Below are 20,665 nucleotides of genomic sequence, written 5' to 3'. Positions count from 1 at the left end.
AAAGGTATTAGGGAAGACTCCCTTAGAGTGTATTGGGTAAGAGAGAATTAAAAAAACTTAATGGGGTAAGTGGGAAAAAAATCCCTAAAAATGGGGTAAGTGGACAAAATCCCTTGTCAAATATATAAGTCAGAGTTTAGTGACTATTTATGATATGGACAATTCTTAGGTTCACCCCTTAGGTGAATGAGCATATTCACCCTCTTTTGCGATTAAGACATAATAACTTTATAATTTTCTAATCCGACCATTCATGTTATATAGCGTAATACAAAGATTAGCTCTGTAAAAAACCAATCAAATTGAAGACCTTTTGGTTATTCATTTCTATGAAATACATGGACGGTTCATCATAATAGTAATAAGTGTTGTTAAAACCATCAATTTGTTTGATTCAATTAGATAAATAAACGATTTCTAATTCGATTGATTTTTTACAGAGATGATTTTTAAAGGCTTATTTAAGATATGGACCGTTGAATTATAAATTTATTAAGTAAAAGTATGTTAATCGATAATGGGATTGAATATACTCGTTCACTCGCGTTCTTTTGATATTAAGTCTCATCAAAAAGTAAAGGAATAAGTTCCCATCAATATTATTATGTGAACCAAACTAAAGCTTTAAGATAATCAATCTGACGTCACCACTGACGAAATCATTAGACAAAAATCACAAGATTGAATGATAAAAGTCAGTAGCATATATCAAGCTAGGCTCCATACGGATTGGTACCTTTTTTTTTTTTTTTTTTTTTTAATACTCTGGTTAATGATGGGTGGAGCTTATCTCGATCTCCAGGATAATACAGAACCACAAAGAGATCAGAGCAAGAGATGAGGCGCCTGGCGCCATCCATGATTGAACAGAGTGAAAAGGTTACCTAGAGCCGGCCCTGGGATTTCGGGGGCTCTAGGCAAAAAAAAAAAATTGGGGCTCCTAGTCCCTACTTTTAAATATATTTATAAAAAAAAAAATTGTGTAATTTTAAACAACATAAAATTAAAAAGTAATATAACAATATAGCAATCTCAATGTCATTTAACAAAATACTATGACAAAATACTATGTTAGTTCAAATAAAAGTATTGAAATTATAATAATCAGTACTCTTGTTACTCAAAAATTACCCTTCTTGCATTCTTGGCCGCAAAAGTTTCAATTAAGCTTGAATAGTCAAGCTTTTCAACCCAGTCTTTTTCAATAGATAACATAGCTAAACCATTTAGTCTTTCTTGTGACATAGTTGATCGAAGATAAGATTTGATCAACTTTAATTTTGAAAAGCTTCTCTCAGCAGAGGCAACAGTAACCGGTATGGTTAACAGAATTCTGTAAGCAATCCAAGCATTTGGGTAACAACCATCCATTTGCTTCAAATAGTTCAACACTTCAACTGCCCTTTTTGTTTCATTTGGTATAGCTCCTTTCAAGTAGCACAACTCAGAAAATAAATCACTCCCATTAATGTCAGAAACAACACCATCCTTCAACAAATCTTCAAGATTCATACAATAATTCATCAAACTTTTATTATCTATAGACTTCAACTTCTCCAACTTGAATAAAAATCCAAAATCTTCTTCATATTTCTTAAATTGTTCAAACCTACTTTGAAGTGAAGAAAGAGCTTGATCAATTATATAAAGAAAGTAACCAACCTTAAATGATTCCAAAGCTGATTGTGTCACCTCTTCATTGTCGCTTTCACTATCATCAAACTGCTTCTTTTTCCGAATGGTTCTTCTTTCACGGAATATGGCTTCAATTTTCATCTCACTTGCAATGTTTTTAGCTTTGATCAAGGCCTCATCAAATCCAGTTTCTCTATACTTTTGCATAAATAAAATAAGCTTTTCCAATTGTTCGATGGCAACATCAATATGCATGTCTTCAGTTTGAAGAATTTTACTGACAATATTGATAGCAAACAATAAATCGTACCAAATAACCATACCCAACAAGAATTCAAAATTCTCCATTTCATATGTTGCCATGCATTCAGCGTCAGATCTTGTTTTGGAATCATCACCATGTTTTGCCAAGTAAGCTAAAGCATCTCTTATTTGGAGAGCTTGGAATCTAAATGCTTTTATACTTTCAACACGACTTTCCCATCGTGTTTCAGACAATGGTTTAAGAGAGAGTCCTTCCACATGATCCCTAAAAACTTGCCATCTCTTTGTGGAAGATGAAAAGAACGAATATATTCGTTGTACCACTCCAAAAAAATAATCGGCTTTAGGAGTACAATTAGCCATATCACAAATTGCAAGATTCAAACTTTGACAACCACAAGGCGTATATAATGCTCTAGGATTCACCTCAAGAAGTCTCTTCTGCACACCTTTGTGTTTTCCTCTCAGGTTCGATCCATTGTCATACCCTTGTCCTCGTATATCACCAATATCAAGTGTATGAGTGTTCAGTGCATTTGAAAGCTCATTAAACAGTCCAAGCCCCGATGTATCAGCCACCTTTAAATATTCCAAAAAGAATTCTCTTACCACAATCGGGCTTGATGTAACATCAACACACCGAACAGCAAGAGACATTTGTTCCTTATGACTTACATCTGGAGTGCAATCAAGTATGACTGAAAAGTACTTTGCTTCTTTGATTGTTGCAACAATGGAAGCTTTCACCTCATTTGCTAGGAGTTGAATCATTTCATTTTGGATCTTGTGACTCAAGTAATGATAATGAGTTTTTTTTTTAAAATACGCCGAACATGCTGGTGCATCACTGGATCAAATTCAACAATCATCTCAATAACTTGTAAGAAATTCCCATTGCTCTCCTCATACAATTTCTCATTATCCCCACGAAATGCCAAATTATTTTTCGCAAGTCTTTTCACAACAGTTAGGATCCTCAATAGTACTTGTCTCCAATGTTCTATCTCCTTCTTTATTTGTTCTTCCACACCTTGATCAATTGTTGCATTCCTTTTCAATCTTGTTTCCAATTCAATCCAACTAGTAAAGCAATTGATATGATGACTATTTCTTTCTTGGCCTGCAAGCCTTGCACTTATATTCTTCCAATCATTCAATCCTTCATTAGCAAATTGACCCAATAAAGTCTTGTTGTGGTCTTGCTTGAACAATTTACAACAAAAGCAGAATACCTTGTCCAAAGAAATTGAGTAAACTAACCACCTCCTATTCTTCTTTTCACCATTAGGTAAGACACGAAAATAATGTGTGGCACTGAAATGTCTCCCCAAGTTATCAACCGAAAAAGTGAAATCATTCTCTCTTTTAGGACCTCTTTCGACTAAAAAGTCTCTGACATTTTGTTTAGTCTTATCCCAATTTCCTGGATCATCAACATCGAATGGAAAGTCAAATTTTGCATTCTCATTGGCATTCAGACCTTGACTTGCTTCTACATTTTCATTGACATTCATACCTTGACTTGCTTCTTCACTATCATTCTCAGTCTCATTCTCATTCATATTCTCATTCTCATTCATATTCTCAGCCTCATTCTCATTCATATTCTCAGTCTCAGTCTCGGTCTCATTCTCATGTAGTTGTTCACTATGTGTATTAAAGTACTTACGTAGAGACCCAACTTGAAGCTTGACTAATGCATCTCTTTTTTGCTTCTCTTTTCTTTTTTTAGCCCCAGAAGGATACTTCCTAATTGGAGCCATGATAACAACCTGCAAAAGATAAACACATGAAATTTGTAATTGAAACATATTGCCATCTAATACAATTACCAATGTATCAAACCGACAAAACCATTTTCAATTCAACCTTACTGCCATACAAATGATACAATAATATTATCCTAATATTAAACCCAAATGATAGTCAACAAAGTAGAACACTTTTCAATTGATACAACTATACAAGACCATTATCCTAATATTAACAATTTTCAATTGATAGTGTTATTTCATTGTTTTGTAGTCTCAGTAGCACGGTAGCACAAACAATCAATTTGAGGATTAAAGAATAAAGGAGAACCAAAGACTCGTGTTCTTCCTCTCCTATAGTCCTACCGAGTATCGACCTACTGACTACCGTCCTACCCAATAACCCAAACACAAATTAAGGAACTCGTCGTCTCCTTCTCCCAGTGACCCACAGCCCCAGATACAAAATTAAAGAAGAACTAAAGAACAAGATTAAGTCTTTAACATAAAATTATCATCACCTAGATCCCTAGAATCCCAGAAACAAAAGATAAAACAAGACTGCAATAATGGATGAAGAACAACAGGTTCGACCTTTTGTTTCTACCCAATTGAAGAAGAACTCGTCTCCTTCTTCCTCCTCGACAAGAGGAAGAGTCGAAGCAGAGCCTGATATTTGAGCAAGAGGGAATTACCTGGACAAGTTTCGTCTGAAAAGTGAGAAGGAGAGAGATTTGGAGACGGCAGTTCGGCTCAAGACATGCGGCGTTGTTGTTAAGGTGAGAAGAACCGAAGAACACAAGTCGTTTAGAGGCGATGCCGATCAAACAATCAAATAAGTATCAGATAATTTTTTTTTTTACATATATATAAAAGGAACTTTTTTTTTTGGGGCCCATGAAACTGGGGGCCTTAGGCCTGTGCCTATTGAGCCTATGCCCAGGGCCGGCTCTGAGGTTACCAATCAATAATGCAATTAAGTTGATAAACTAGAAAGAGATTCAATCCATGATTGAACAGAGTGAAAAGGTTACCAATCAATAATGCAATTAAGTTGATAAACTAGAAAGAGAATCAAGGGGTAGGTCAAGTTCTTAACTTTTGAAGATGACAATTCAACTACTTACGTACGACTATAGATGATGGTAATAATGAGATATGAAATGTATCGAGATATTTAGTGGTTGATTGTACGTCGATGGCCCCTATATTGGCCTTTCCGACCGGTGATTCAAATCGTAAGATGTACGTGGATCTCAAGGTGCTGATCTAATTACTTCATTGTTCCATCGATCTATTCCTATTTATTGTTTCAGACCAATCATTCAAATCGAAAGATATACGTGGATCTCTCAGTTCAGATCTAATTACTTCATTGGTATCAACACGACCTGAACCAAATTTCACTTCAAAACTCAAAACAGACCCTGTGGGGCCCACTGGAGAAGGAATTCTACCGAAAATTTAGCAGAACTTCCAAACAAATAAAATGGTCTACCCAAAAATAAAATGGATCTCTCAGTTCAGATCTAATCACTTCATTGGTCCATCGATCTATTAACAAGACCTGAACCAAATTTCACTTCGAAATTCGAAATTCACCCAAACCGAATCACAATGCTTCGACTCCTATGCAGCTCGACCTCAACTACTCTACGGACTGGGCACAAGAAACTGAAAAGCCCAAGGAAAAACATTTAAAAACCGTTAGAGTGAGTGGATGAAAAATAAATAATTTCAAAGGAATTAAAAGAAGATTTAATGCTTTCCCAATATTTTTTTTTTTTTTAAAGAGGGCCAGAACAGCTGCCCTTAAGCCTTGATCATTAATGAAACTTCAGAATACATGGGGGGAGACATAATACCTGAACCCCAAATTACAATAAATATAAGGAGAACAACTCGAGATAATAACGAGAGTCTCCACTAAAGTATGTATTCTAAATAGGCACCAATTAGCGAAGAGTGCACTTCTGGCTACTCTATTCGCTTTACAGATACGGCGACATACGGGAAAGTAAATGCTTACTCGAAACCATAATATACAAATAAGAAAAGCTTTCCCACTATGTTGCCACCGGAAAGCTAGTCCGGTGACACTTAGTTTCATCCTGCCACTAGGAGGTTGCGACCATTTGGGAACTCGCAGCCTAACTAAGGCAGACCAGGCACACAAAAGGTGCAGTCCGGGACAGAGCCTACGTCGCCCTACCACTACTCGGTAGGGACTTATTGCCGGCATAAAGCCACATTTAATTGAAAAAAAGCTATAAAACATAAAATAAAAACAGTGTGAGACCTGAGCCCATACCCAAGCCCGAGCCCGAGCCGAAGCCCAGGCCCACACATCATCCAGCCCAAGCCAAGAGCGCTGACTTTCAGAGTCACCGCGTTGCCATCTCGCACGCGTAGCCTGCAGTCTTCCACCATCGGCGGCATACCCACCACACCGAGCACACGCCGGCTGTCCCTCCATTCCGTCAACCTCCCCATCATGCCAGCAATCCTCGCCGCGCCATCCAGCCTCCCTCCACCGGACGACATCACCCCATCCAAACCAAATCAGAACTTTCCGATCCGATCTGAACAATACAGATCCTGTCCTCGCCGCCACCCCTCACGTCCAGCAAGTGACCTCACCTTCGCTCTTGAGGAAGACGACACCAAACCGCCCCGCCGGCCACCTAACTTGATAGAACCACGTCGCGATTTAGACAACGCAATCACCACCACACAGCAACCACTCCGACTGGGTTTATTCCACGAACATCCATCACCGGACATTGGGTCCACTCTGACCCGTCCGACGACGCCGCCATGAGGGCGTGCCGCCGGACGAGATCTGGTTTTCTCTGTCAACTGTAGAAGGGGCTCTCTCTCAATACAAATCGATAAATCCCAATATTATCTTAAAAACTCATGCATGCAGTAACGTCTCATGAAATTCTATTAATCCTCACCTTTACTAAAAGGGAAAAAAATGCAAACAGTACCTGACCTTTGGCCCATTAGTAACTTTAGTACCTGACAAAAAAAAATATCACTTTGGTACCTGAAGTTCAGACCCCGACCCAACATTAGTACTTAAAACACTGTTGGCCGTTACGGCGTTAGCCAAGTAGCAAAATTTGAGGGGTGTTCTCGTCCCTTCACTCAATCTCTTCTTCCTCTCGCTTTCTTCATCTTCTTCTTCCTCCCAACTCTCCTTGTTTCTCTCATCTCTTCTTCTTCCTTAAGCTTAGATTTCCAATCCATCGATGCTAAACTCTCACCCATACCCTCTCTATCTTCTATTTCCCCCAATTTAAACCAAAAGATCATCACCAGATCAATCCAGCCACCCACACCATACCAATCAAATCTCGCCGTAAACCCCGCTCAAACTTCACCGTAATTTGAAGTCAAAGCTTCAAAACAAAATGTCTCCTCCATCCTCTAGCTCTGAGATCACAACCCAAAAGAGCGAAGCAATTGACAAGTTGCAGAGCTTTAGAAACGGGCTCTAATGGTGCAATCCCTCGTGCCCCAGATGGAAGTGCCTTTCAAAATTTGCGGATGAATGACCAGCAGAGCTTTGGGGTCTCGAGCATCATCGGGTACAGCTGCCGGGTGTTGGACTCCACGTTCATTTGTGTTTTAATTCATTGGATCTGGCGGCGGCGACGATGGTGGTGTGGAGGTGGAGGGCGTGGGTGGTGGCAGCAGAGAAAGACATGGCTCCTCTCTCTATCTGTTTTTGGTTTTCAAGGAGAGGTGGAATTTGAAGGTTGGAAGAAGAGTATGAGAGGAGAAGATAAGGTGGAAGAGAAAGGAGGAAGGAATGGAGATGTTGTGCTGGTAATTTGAGAGGATGAAGATCTGGGATTGATCCCAGACGTGATCTTATTTGCTTTTCTCTCTTTTTGGTTGTTTGATCTTTGTTGGTTTGGTGAAGTGTTCAAGATTTTGTGTCGAAACCCATGTTTCTCTAAGTACCCATCTGAGTTTTTCAATATTTCTCTGGTTACTGTAGAATAAAGCTTAAAGCTTTTTCGTTTTTGTTCTTTGAGCTAACATTAAAGCTTAAAACTTTATGATCTATTGTTTTCTGGGTATATTTGCATGACCCAGATTGTTGTTTGATTGGTGTTTGGTGAAAAGAGTTTAGATGGTGCTGTGTTTATATGACAGAATTGGGTTTTATTTGCAGCCGAATGCTTCGTGTGCCATGGCTGCGGCTGAGCACAACGAGAAGTGTTCATGGAACTGCAGAGGAAGAAGGTTCACCGCTATATGATATTTAGGGTGGATTCATACCTAATTCAAGAAGATGAAGATTTGGGATTGATCCCATATTCCCAGTTGGGAGGAAGAAGAAGATGAAGAAAGCGAGAGGAAGAAGAGATTGAGTGAAGGGACGAGAATACCCCTCAAATTTTGCTACTTGGCTAACGCCGTAAGTTTTAAGTACTAATGTTGGGTCGGGGTCTGAACTTCAGGTACCAAAGTGATATTTTTTTTTTGTCAGGTACTAAAGTTACTAATGGGCCAAAGGTCGGGTACTGTTTGCATTTTTTTCCCTTACTAAAATCTCAAACATGTAATATAAAAGATTAATTTCAGTTTACCCCCCTGAGGTTTGGGGGTGTCATTATTTCACCCCCTCTACTTTCAATTTTGAATTTTTACCCCCCCCAAACTTTTTGGTGCCGGCTATATTTTACGATCCATGTACGACTGCCCTTTCCTCAGTGTGGGTGTAAGGGTATGATTAAATTGGACGAAATATACAATTAAATTGGTTACCTTTCTATTCCTCCTTCCCCTCGGTGTGGGTGAAAGGGTATGATTAAATTGGATGAAATATACAATTAAATTGGTTACCTTTCTATTCCTCCTTCCCCTCAATAGTGAGGTAGACATGTTTTTCCACTTTTCTATGTCACATAATTCTGTTATTTGAATTTTAAAGTTTATTTGTTATTTGAATCTCTTCCATCATTCTGTTTACCGGCTTTGATTCCATTGTTTTGATGCTCTTCCATGTTTCTGATCAGTTATGGATTGTTTTTTTTTATGTGTTTTTATTATGCAATTTGATTGGAACATGATAAATAGCTCTGTGTGTGTGATTATAATAGAATTGAGATTTTTTTCTTACTATAGCAAGTTTGTATGCCTTTCTTTTCGACCTTTTTCATGGAAAATGCATGAGCTATTTCTCAGTGAGTGCACCTTATATTATGTTGTAGGTCGAGCATTTTCGATGCCAAGGTTGGAATTTGAATGACAACTTTGTGAAGCTTGTGTCTTGGTATGATAACGAATGGGCTTTGGTTTTAAGTATGGTGAATATGTATTATAAATAAGTTGCTGATGTCAACAGGAGGTTGTAGAGAGATGCCTCTTAGTCAAGAAATGGGATTCTAGGACTTACTTTGCAGATTACTATTGATTTCAAGCAGCAAAAATGGAAGGAAGATGAGAGTTAGATAAAAGAGACTTGGTTTTGATGCATGGAAGGAAAAGATGCCTATTAGTGTTTTTATGTATGGATATTAGGGGAATACTCCCTTTTTTATATCAATTTACTGAATACATTTAGATATGGTAGGATTTGAGTTAATTTGATTGTTTAGAACCTTTGTAACAATTAGACAACAAGAATAAATGAAAATTATTGTCCAACACGTTATAGCACAATGGTAAAAGCTCAATGTGTCATCTCAAAGCACAAATACATTGAATTGTTAGTCTTCACACCACATTTTTTGTTCACAAGAACTGTCGAATGTATACAATAGTCACGACAACTACAAAATAAAACCTGTCATCTGAATAAAACTCACACAACGAAGCGACATCTGAATCGCAATCACACAACAGTTTTTAAAGTCGCTCGTTGTCTGAAGAATAGTCACATAACAGCTAATGCTATCGACAGGCTGCCGGCATACTGCCAACATGCTGCCGATCCCTTCATACAACGGTTCCCTACAATCGCCATTCATCAGACGGCGCCTCAATATATGATGGTCAGCCTCCATATCAGACGACAGTTTTTGCTCGTCGTCTGTTTCAATTTCTGTAGTAGTGACTAAGCATGGTAAAGCATGAGTGCATGTAGCAAAATTAGATTCACATCTATGACCCTGTGTCAGGATATTTTTCTATCCGCCGGCGGTGCAAGTGAATCAGTATATTTAGTATATTTATTGACAATTTTTTTTAATAACTAAAAAATATAATAGATGCTATCCAACGTCTTTTTCTGTTGGTGCAAGGGCACGTCGGTATACTAAATACTCTCTCTCTCCTATGTCGGTGAGTGGTGATTCAAATCAATAAGTTCACATGGAGCTTTTCCAGATTTACCCTATTATTGGTCCATCTACTTTTTTCGGTCTCTTTTCAAAACTTGGAAGTAGGGACCACCGGCCTTTTCTCACGTAAAACACATGTCCATTTCCTTGGAAGAGGGTTCTCGTTTGTAAATGATGGGTATTGTGAAGAGGGTTCTCGTTGCTAACTATTTTATTATTTTAAGTTATGTGATGAATGCTTACTGGCATTGGTGACTAGCTATAGTATATGTTTTCCCCGCTAGCCAAGCTCCCAATCAAAGTTGCATGCTTTGTGGAATTAAGAGAAAATCGTCCAAACGAACTTTTTCAGACTATTAATTTTCATACCTCAGTTTTGGGAAATATCAAGATGGTATATGAGGATTTAAGGTTGAACCAATATTCATACCTAGGAACAGTAAAAACGTTAACTCCGTTAACTTTTGAGAGGTGAAAGCGGTACTTCTGAAAAAAAAAAAAAAAAAAAAAAGAGTAGAGTTCTTCATACCTAAACCATATCAAGAACAACTTTGTTTGTTCTCATGCCAGTACCAAAAAAGTGTACCAATACCTACCATACCGGCCAATACGAGATTCAAATACCAATACGACAGACCCACAGTATGCCTAGATCGAAATACTCGTATACCTGTATCCAGAATAACTCAAGAAGACCGGCGAACAATCCCAGACCATCACCAGCAGGCACTGTCAAGACGAGTAATGTGATGCTTTATTCCCATTTTAATGCTCGGCAAGGTAACTTTGGCTTGGCACGGTTGTGGTACCCCGAAAATTCGTTATTATTTCCGAGGATTTTTTCGGAATCTAATTTGTGGTTATTGGACGGTTTCGTGGCTCATGGACGGAGTGGAAGAGTTTCAGACGAATAATTATTCTAGGAAGCATCATTTTAGGGGGGGTCGCAAAGGTTGACTTTTTATTCATTGGGTTTCTCTGAAAACTTCCTTCACAAAAGTCGTAGAGCGCGTCGATATGAATTCGTGGACATGCGGAACGTGGAAATCAGAGTTCGTATGAAGAAGTTATGGCCATTGGAAAAAGTTCCATTTTGGTTAAATTGAAAAATTTCCAGAAAATATCAAAGTTTCCCTTTTTGGAAATATTTTCTCTCTCCTCTCTCTCGAGCCCGAGTCGCCCCTCTCCCTTCGCCGGCTTCGTTCTTCACCGTCCGGCCACCATAGGACGTCAAACAAAGTGAGTTTTCTTCGCCTCGATCTCCTCTACAAGCTGTGGAAGAAATTCACCAAGATTCGAGCTGTGGAAGGAGAATCATTGGCAAGAAGAAGCCACGGCGAAGCTGAAATCGCCTTGATCAGAGTCGGCGATTCCGGCCACCATAGACAGTTTTCTTGATTGGTTTTGTAGCCTAGAGGCTGGGGAAGGTTTCTCCCAAGGTGGGTTGCAGCGATTTCACTTGTGGAGGACGAATCGAAGCTCTGAAGATCTAGGGTTTCAATCGGCCCGATTAGTTCTAAGCTAAAATTCGATCGACACTACTACAAAAAGTTAATCACACAACACCAATCACACAACGGAACAGAAATCATATGTTGTGTGTTTAAGTAAAGTCTATTGTACAACGGTATTAATGATGTTCTGTTGTGTGAATGTCAACAAAATGATAACTTTTTAATCATAACTACATTGCACAACGGAATTAAGTATTTTCCGTTGTCTGAGTCTTAGAAAATTTAGCAGCAGATTTCCCTCCACTCTGGAGTCTTGGTTGCCTCTTAAAATCTGAAATTTGGGCTACTAGGCACAATGGTGTTTAAGATTTCCGTTGTGTGATTGAAAACTAGGCGCCAAATTTTGAGGAAGCTTACTTGAATGTCGCAAGCTGTAGAAATTAGACAACAGATTTAAGCTATTCTGTTGTGTGAAGAAGGAACTTAGGCGGTAACATTTTGAGCCAAAATGTTGTAGGCGGCATGTTTCCCTCCATGTTTCCAAATTTTGATTTTATGTAGTACACTCATACAACGGATGGTGAGCTTTCTGTTGTGGGAGTGACTTTGAGAATTTTTTTATGTTTAATTGTCATGCCACATCGTGTACAAAAGAAATAAGAAAACAAAACAAAAGCTCTCAGACCCTCTCGACCCTCTCTCTCGACATACAGACTCTCAACCCTCAGAATAGCCTCTCGACCCTCTCTCTCGTCACTGTTCCTCATATTCACCAACTCCACCCCCAATTCTCTTTAGCTCTCCTTCGATCTACTCTTATCCTGCGTCTCTTCCCCCATGGACACCGTCACCGAGTCCCACATGGCCGTCTCCATGGCCGCCCTCGGCGGCATCGGCATCCTCCACTCCAACGCCGCCTCCTCCGACCAGGCCGCCATGGTCAGATCCGTCAAGGGCCTCCGCGTCCCCCTCCTTTCTGCCCCCGTCTTCATGTCCCGAGGAGACCGCATCCACAATGACGACGTTTTCAACCACGGCGCCAATCCCTACGTCCTCGTCACCGAGTCCGGCGCCCCCAACTCCAAGCTTTTGGGCTACATGGCGAGCCGCGATTGGGTGAAGCTGGCGGACAAGGAGGTCAAGATTTACGATTACATGGTCAGCTGTAAGGACATGGTTTTGCCTTGGAGCTCCTATTTGGGGAAGATTGAGGAGTTCATGGCGGAGAAAGGCCGTGACGTGGCGGCGATGGTGAGGGACGACGAGGTTGTCGACGTTGTGGGGAAGGAGGACGTGGAGCGGAACAAGGGGTACCCAAAGTTGGGGGTCGGGTCGTGGAAGGTCGGGGCGGCGATAGGGACGAGGGAGTCGGATAAGGAGAGATTGGAGGAGTTGGTGAAGGCTGGGATTGATGTGGTGGTTTTGGATAGCTCACAGGGAACTCCATTTATCAGATTGAGATGATCAAGTACATCAAGAAAATGTACTCAGATTTGGATGTGGTTGGTGGGAATGTGGTGACTGTGAGTCAGGCACATAATTTGATTCAGGCTGGTGTTGATGGGTTGAGGGTTGGGATGGGGTCTGGCTCCATTTGTACTACTCAAGAGGTTTGCGCAGTCGGCAGGGGACAGGTATAAAGATGCATTCTTTTTGTTCCAGTATTGGTTTTGAGATGTGTAGAGTTTGATTAGACTGTTTAGATTATTAGTGGATGAACATTGGACCGAGGACTTGTCGAATTAATGGCATTTTCGCTCATTGGTGCTTGCTTTACTCTCTTGTTATGATATTTATGCCAGCATAGAACTTAACCAAAGGTTTGAAACCCTGCAGTGTGTAATTTATAGCACTATAATTCCATTCTTAACTTGTGAAGAAGTGTGGATCGTGTGGATCGTGGAATTTCCAATTCTGGACACATTGTCAAGGCTTTAACCCTTGGACACATTCTTAGCTGGAAGCACTGAGGCTCCTGGGGCTTATGAGTATCAGGTAATGCCTGAGATATGACAAGTTTACTGCTAAAGCAGATATACTGCCTACACCATCTTCTTTTCGTTGTTTCAGGCACTCGATATGTTCAGCAGAGAGCACAGTAGGCTTGCTTCTTTTCGTTGGATTCCTCTTCACCGGCGCCGAGTCCATCATTGAGGTAGACCTCAGATTCTTTCGTTTCTTCATGATTAGATTCTATATATGTGTGTCTATAGTTTTCTGATACATATGTGTTTATAGGGGGTTACTTATTTGCTTTTCATCATTTGAGTATCTCTTTTATTTTTTACTTTATATTATGGGGGTTAGTTATTGCTGGCAATGCTTCTATCATAATGCTATCTGTGTGTGTGTGTCTCTTCTTGGGTACTTCTCATATTGGTCTCATATTTTTAACAGTGCGTAAGGGGTTCTGTTGTTCTCTTGGACAGTGATGGTGCAGCTGCATTAGTGCTAGCGAGTGGGAAGAAGGCACTTGAATGCAATAGTGGCAACATGTGTATTTTTTGGAATAATGATATCGTATCAGCTTTTGCTATCTTTCATTGTAATTAGCTAGGATGCAGCAACCATCAAGCTAGTTAGAATGTCTTCTTTTTGGTTTTATGGTATGGATGGATACATGAATGCTATTGTGCATTATTTTTGTGCAAATATATTGTGCATTATTTTTGTGCAAATATTTCAGGTAAAGAACCAAATATAATCAAATAACAATCAATTATATTACGTAGTATGAATACACATGTATCGTATCACACAACAAATTAATTTTAATCACACAACGATACTTGTAAAATTTTGTTGTCTCATTAATACTCGCACAACAGAACAAATAGATATCAGTTGTCCAATGTTAAATCACACAACGGTCCTTATAAAATTTTGTTGTCTCATTCTTACTCACATAACAGAACAAATAGGTATCAGTTGCCTAATGCTAAATCACACAACGGTCCCTATAAAATTTTGTTGTCTCATTAGTACTCACACAACAGGTTCCATATTTTTCTGTTGTATGATGAGTTAACCAACAACAGTATAGTATTACTTTCGTTGTCTGAGTGTCATTTATCTGTTGTGTGAGAAGTTAACCAACAACGGTCTCTACTTACTTCTGTCGTCTGACCACATCGACACAACAATTGAATGCGCCGCATCCAATTTCTAGCATTGGCATGCGCAGAATTGGTGCAACGGATTTAAGCAGTGCATTGTGTCTATGATATTCACACAACGGTGAAACACCGTTGTGTGAGTGTGCTCATCACACAACATCGAGATAGACGACAGACATGGTCCACATCACACAACAGATTTCCACCGTTGTGTGATGCAGTTTTTGTAGTAGTGCGATTGGTTTATAATTTGACTTTGGTGTAGTTATGAAAGTTGTAATTGGAGTTGAGATGAATAACTTTTGTGTTGTAAGTTTTGTCAAATTCTGACTTTGGGCCGCCGCCGGCGCTGCCACTGTGGTGGTGTTTTCCGGCGGTTTCCGGTCACCTTAAGGATAGTTTATGTTCCTAATTTCGATCTACTCGTCGATACGAGAATTTCGATATACAATAAGTAATTTTTGAAGATCGTATGAGCATGTTAGGGTTTTTTGTGATTTCGATAGTTTCGGTTATCGATCAGTGAGGATCCAACTATCTGATCGACTTGTGGTTTTGTCACATCGATCATAAAAGAATTCCAGAGACTTTGGGTGGTCTCGGTTGAGGGTTTTCCTCGATTGGCGTTACTTTCAGTGTTGTTGTTCGATTTGGGGATTTGAACTTTAATCACTTGGTGATTCGTATATTGATTTGAGACCTTTGGTGATTAGGTGCTTCTCAAGGTGATTTGGACGAGTTGTTGGTGTGAGTGTTAGTTCGGTTCTATATAGAAGACGCAGCAGGATTCTGAGATGAGTAATCTCACAATGTTCATTTACGAACGGGTTTACCTTATCGTTTTGAGAGTTATTTAGTTAACTGCAAACTATAGTTGGTGGTAGCATTCCTGAGTGAATGTCTACGTATATATATATATATATATATATATATATATTTACGTGAAATATATATGTGTGTTGGCGGTTTTGTTGTGATAAAACAATAATTGTGGGTGCGTTCATTTTATTATTTTGGGTGTGACTTTTTGGGAAACAATATTTTGTGAAAGGGTTGATTTCTATTGTTTTGAAAAGTGTTGTGTATTGTGGAACATTTTAGTTCGTGGGTGGCTTATTTAAATGTGGGTCTTGTACGGGGAGTAATTGATAGGGATTAATTACGGGAAATCTTTTATTTTAGATTCGTGTAATATTTTGGTATTTATACCATGGCAGCCCAACAAATCGGATCTTATATAAGCCCTCAAATCTTACAATACGCAACACCTTCTCATACTTGAACGTCACAGTCGCCTCTGCCCTAGAAGAAAATTTAAACAATGGAGGGGGATAAACTTGCTTTACCAGATCCGAGATGCAGTGTCGGTGACAAGTCCAAAATCTCCACCCAAACTGAAAAGCCAGTGATCAAAACTGTAGATACATAAGACAGACCGTCGTAATCTTCTAGGGCAAGCATAGCTTTTCCAAAAAACCATGGACCCCCCAACACAATCCTTGTATGTTCCGTCTATCTGGTAAACCGAAAAACACAGCACTCCACCTGAGCCCTAATGGACAGCGGGTTTTGCAAACCCTGCTCCTTGAACATCATCCCCATGAAAGCTTTTGGATAGGCTTTCTTTTGACTTTGCATCGGACGACCCACATCCTAGAAATGGGTCGAAATTACCAAGCCTCCCACTGCACTAAACTTCGTCCTTCCCCTCTACAAGATAGCCAGAGAAGTAGCCAACCTTGCAGAGACTTCATCCACCATACACAATCGACGTCGAAAAGTGATGCTGATAAATGCGGGGAAAAAAACCCTAGAGGACCTGAGAGTAGAGATCCGTATTTCTCTCGTTAAGATACACCATATTCTAATGAACACATTTATGTTTTTTTTTTTCTCAAAAAAAAAAAAATTAAGACGTTTTTTTTGAAAGAAAAGTTCATTGATCTAGCGATTAATATCGCTTAAGAGGGCATCCCAATGGGGAGCATACAAAGGCCAGAAATGCCTAAGACTTTGAGCTAAGCTAGAACAAACTAGCACTACTACAATACCATGATTTAAGGACACCCATCAAGGACACATATTTATCATAGTGTCCTCATAACCTTATAAGGACGGTGGAGTTGGGCTGAGGAAACCCTAATCCTAATTCAGGTCCTTTGGTTTCTGAGGGACCAGTAGCGGTGGCTGGTGGCGCTGGGTCGAATAACAGCGGCCTCCAGCTCAATGGAGTAGTGGCTAGGGCTACTAGTTTGAATTCATTCACTGTGACTCCAAAGTCACTTAGCCTCAATGTTCCTGGCTTGACTACACAAGCCTTGGCAAAACAACTTAACATGCTTCGCCCTAAAACAGCCGAGGAGGCTGCTCCGTCATAGGCTGTGATGGCATATGTGGAAGGAATTCGACTTACTGGTGTGAAAAATGACTGCTTGCATGGTTTGACACCATACTGCAAGAAGACTAAAAGTATTGATACTGCTATCACAGTTCTTGTGGAGATGAATTTCGAGTCGGTATTGTCTCTTCCTATGGAGAATGATGTGTTGGTAGTTTCCCGGGCCAAGAAGACTAGAGTAGGACATCCCTTAAGTTGCAAGAACAAACCAAAAGGAAATGGAGTGGTGAAGAAGCTTAACTTTGACACTAAGAAATCTAGGAAGAAATACAAAACTTCATATGTTGAGGTGGATGCAGTAACAGTAGTGAAGTTGGCAAAAGAGACAGGGACTTCTCCTTCTAGTAAGTTCTATCATTTTTAGTTTAGAATAAGTGATTCTATAACTTGAATTATTCAGTTTTTAGCATTTTCATTCTCTGGTTCCTTGGTTCTTAGAGCTGAATCTAGGGTACTACTATCTTAGAGTCCTTGTGGTCTTAGGCAGTGGTTCAATGTTGTTGTACCTCTTTTAGGATGGATCATTGTATAATGTTACCTACATATTATAATATATTAACATGAAGTCATTTCCTACAAAAAAAAGAGAAAAAAAAAGGAATATGTTGTATGTTGATTACAGTTCTCAATTTTTAACTTCCGTTACTTAAACTTTAATCATTGATATAGTATTCTAAAATGAATAAATAATTTGATGACACTCCCCCCCCCGCTTCTCCATCCCTTATGACATTGATCCACTCGGTCAAACGATTAAGTCTTAATTGTCCTATTTTTGCCGACTAGAAGCTTTAAAGGGCAAGGGCGTCATTGTTCAAAGCTGTTAAGCATGGACGTGGCGATCTTCGTTGCACTCGTACAGATTACCCGTCTTATCTTATAGCTGGTTTTCTCTTACCGTTCTTCTTATGGCTAGTTATCCATCCCATGTATCCAAATGCAATTGGGTATCTTCAATCACATACTGCAGATCTGCTTCTGAGGGAGACTTGTGTTGTTGCTGGTGTGTGTCTGCCTCTGGGGTTGGTGGTAGTGGGACGGCCTCTGTCGTACCAGTATGGCTCCGTGGTGAATGGACTACCCTTTATCTTAAGGCAGATGATGGTGGTTTGGACATGGTTTGTCTACTGAATGCCCATGATGACTATAACAATCAGTTTCTTCCTTTTAATGATGGAGCCATGACTTGGATCTCGGTTAGTGGCAGTTGTATTGCTAGGGAATCAAGGTTGTGGAGTTCGACCCAATTTCCTTGGTGCTACGCTGATAGCTATGTTGATGATATTAAGATCGCTGGTTTTGGCTATGGCTACGAGGGGTGTGGACGGTGGTGGGACTATTACTATGGTCACTCGTTTCGGACTACTGCCATCAGACCTACCATGTAGAATAAGCTTTATCTCTGTGCCTGCTCGTTTTATTTTTTAGTTCGGGCCTTTAGGTTTGTAGGCACCCGCAAAGAAGTCCCTCTGCGTAGGGTGGCCTTGAAGATTAAGAATAAATTGGGGTTTGAATTTGACCTAAACGGTTCAAACTCCGGTAGTGTTAGGTTACTGGGCTACTTGAAGCACACCGCTATCCAAGGCATCTTTACTTAGGATCTCTAGGCTATAACTCGATTATGACAGGCCCACTATGGTTGGAGTACTATGTATTATTTGTCTCTCTCTACTTATTTATTAGAATGACACCTGTGGGTGGTCAACAAATTTGACCCTATACAATCAAGACAATTAAAGAGAAGTAATGGCAGCAATAAATGCGACAATTAATGTAGCTGTGAATGCGACGATAAATGCGACATTCAGTATGGTAATCATGGCCGCCAATAAGTGACGGTTATTGCAGGAGTGAATATGGTCTTAATGGTGGTGTGCCGCCCAAGTCACTGCGACTTCCTATGCAAGTTTACTTGCAACCCACGCCGAAATGTATCTATAAATAGGCGACTCGACATCGAGGTAAATCATCGAATTCTAATTCTCTCTACTCCACTACTAAGAAAAGTACTGACTTAGGCATCAGAGGGTTTTCTGCATGTACCCCCCCTTCTCCTCGAGCGGACGGTCAAACTCCAGGTCAACGCTCAAAGGAAGTTTCTCGATTGTTCCCGGTCAGCTCTCGCTCCAGTCCGCATTAATTGTTGGGTCAAACGTACTCCTCTACCGAATTTTTCACCTCCAACAAGTGGCACCATATGTGGGAAACACTTATCCCTAAAAAGTGATGACGGGAGTTGCCCCTGACGAGATTCCATTTCTGTCATTGAGGACTGGTAGTAACGAACTTCCTCCCCACCAGCCACCGAACGGGTCCATCTCGAGCCCCATCGGCAACCTGAACTTGCCTCCAGTTGACGAGACGCATAGGCTAAGGCAGGAACTCGAGCAATTTCGGAAGGAAAAATGGGATCGCGAGGCTCGTCGTCGACAAAAACTTGATAGGTTCTTAAAACTTGACAGTGATTCGTCAGACGACGACGCCATAGGCGATCTCCACCAAACTAACAACGTGGTAGCCAACGCAGGCGCCAGCGACGTTATTGGGGGAATCTCTGGTGGACCCCTCGTCGAGGGGATGGGAGGCACGTTGAATGGGGGGCAGAATGGCAGAGCCAGATTAGGCCAGTCCAAGAGGGTACGCAATGAATTATGGCGCGAGAAGATGGAAAAAATGATTGATGCATGCCAGCGTGCCGGCCCACGAGAGCTAGCAGCGGAAATCACCAGAGACGTCGGTAAGTCTTCGTTTATTGATGACATCTTGAATGCGGCAAAACCCCGCCGGTATTCCACAAATACGATGGAACGACTGATCCGGTGGACCATATCTAGGGGTATAAACAACAGATGTCCATCGAGACAATCGACGATAAATTAATGTACAAGATCTTCCCTTCCAGTCTCACGGGGCCGGCGTCGACATGGTTTAAAGACCTCAAGCCGCATTCCATATCGGATTTCGACACATTGAGCCGCGCTTTCATTTCATAATACTTCTGCAATCGCAAGCAAAAGAAGGATATGGCGACTCTGTTTAGTACAAAGCAGAAGCCGGGAGAAAAGGTCGGAAAATTTTTCGAAAGGTTTAAAGCTGAAATGCGCCATGTTCACTGTGATCCCCAATTTGCCGCGATCGCCTTCCGAGAGGGGTTGCTTTTAGGGATGCCATTATACGAAAGTTTATTGCGGGATCCACCAAAGGACATGGATGACATCATCACAAGGGTAGAGGGAGAGATCAGAATTGAAAGAGCCAAAGAAGCACGCGAGGCCCGATACACCAGTGTCGTTGCCTCCGGTGATGAAAGAAGGCAAAATCGCAGCAACCATCCCGGCGTAAGGCCGGACAACCGACATCACTACGAGGCAAAGCCTCGATCTCACCTACTTAAGGAATGGTTCACCTTAAGCCCTACGGCCATATTCAGAAAACACCAACATGAAGGGTTCTTCACGAAACCCCCACCTCAACCAGAGTCAAGAGACGCATTCGAACGGACCAAATATTACCCTCTCCATAAGGCGTTCGGGCACGGGTTGTCCAAGTGCGAAGCATTGCGGCCAGCCATCTCAGAGTTGATGAAGGCAAGGAAGTTACGTCAATACCAACCCGACAGCCAAGCCGATGGAGGTAGGGCAGCAGGCAAGGTTGAAAGCAGAATCCCGACAAAAGGCACAGAACCGATCATCAGAGAAATATTGGCCATACATGGAGCCCCTTATACCGCTGTGGAGGAAGAAGT

The 20,665-nt window shown here is 40.8% G+C and overlaps 1 long non-coding RNA gene and 2 pseudogenes across 1 annotated transcript; 1 reads left to right on the top strand and 2 right to left on the bottom strand.

Moving 5' to 3' along the window:
* Positions 1–1,116: 1,116 nt before the first annotated feature.
* LOC112178401 lies at positions 1,117–3,459 on the bottom strand (annotated as a pseudogene).
* A 56-nt stretch (positions 3,460–3,515) lies between these two features.
* Positions 3,516–4,479, bottom strand: LOC121050536. Its single transcript, XR_005803269.1, has 2 exons — positions 4,346–4,479; positions 3,516–3,671 (listed from the first exon to the last, which is right to left on the bottom strand). It is a non-coding gene; the product is annotated as an uncharacterized LOC121050536 (long non-coding RNA).
* Positions 4,480–7,205: 2,726 nt separating this feature from the next.
* Positions 7,206–13,229, top strand: LOC112178400 (annotated as a pseudogene).
* The last annotated feature ends 7,436 nt before the right edge of the window (positions 13,230–20,665 follow it).

This window comes from Rosa chinensis, chromosome 7 (assembly GCF_002994745.2).
Source record: "Rosa chinensis cultivar Old Blush chromosome 7, RchiOBHm-V2, whole genome shotgun sequence".
In the NCBI taxonomy this organism is placed as follows: domain Eukaryota; kingdom Viridiplantae; phylum Streptophyta; class Magnoliopsida; order Rosales; family Rosaceae; genus Rosa; species Rosa chinensis.
This window is presented reverse-complemented; position numbering and strand designations above follow the sequence as displayed.